Source organism: Morone saxatilis, unplaced genomic scaffold (genome assembly GCF_004916995.1).
Source record: "Morone saxatilis isolate NCDOM2014 unplaced genomic scaffold, NCSU_SB_2.0 Contig14, whole genome shotgun sequence".
Lineage (NCBI taxonomy): Eukaryota > Metazoa > Chordata > Actinopteri > Moronidae > Morone > Morone saxatilis.
The window spans coordinates 11,535,148-11,535,859 of NW_023339696.1; the positions used below are offsets into that span (position 1 = coordinate 11,535,148).

Sequence of the window (712 nt, forward strand, 5' to 3'; positions counted from 1 at the left end):
TCTGTCCCATGGCTGTAGGCTATTTGTAAAATAGCAGCTATTCATTGATACAACTCCATGATAATCTTTCTTTATTACACTGAATAAACCATGCAACTATTAATAATGCACAGTTAGTTATTGCCAAGAACCGGGGCTTTACATATTTTCACAGTCAACACATTTACTCATTGTACAAATGAGCACAATGAAAAGTTTTTAAACCCGTCTCTGTGCTGAACTGTGGAGTGGATGTAGTCCTTGGGCTCCTGTTGCAGCCAACACATTCTCAAAACAAACTCAGCTTTTGTCATGAGTCAATAAATGAGTCTGTGTCTCGTGGCTGTAGTCTGGTTGACAGACAGTGAGAGGACCTGTTGGGCCAGAGTGACACCAGCCCTCAGCTGACAAAGGCAAACACAAGTCTACTGGCCACAGCGCTAATGTGACACTGATGATGCTTTATCAGTCAACAAAGCTGATACATTCAAGCCATATTTGAGTCTTAATCATCACCCTGAATGTAGGTCAATATTTCTACCTTGACACATCCATACAAGACATTAAACTGAGACCACCAGAACACAACATGAGTGAGTGGGTTTTCTGCTCATTTAGGCAGTTACTTCATGTCAGTGATCTCTACCAGAAAATGCTGATGTAGGAAAGATGAATGTGGACACATAAGATAAATGTTGCTGCATTTGTCTGACATAAACTCCATGTCAAGTCT

The 712-nt window shown here is 40.7% G+C and overlaps 1 protein-coding gene across 1 annotated transcript in view; it reads right to left on the reverse strand.

Annotated features, from left to right (window-relative positions):
* LOC118322982 (cytohesin-3-like) overlaps positions 1-712 on the reverse strand; it is a 37,048-nt gene that overhangs the window by 35,836 nt on the left and 500 nt on the right.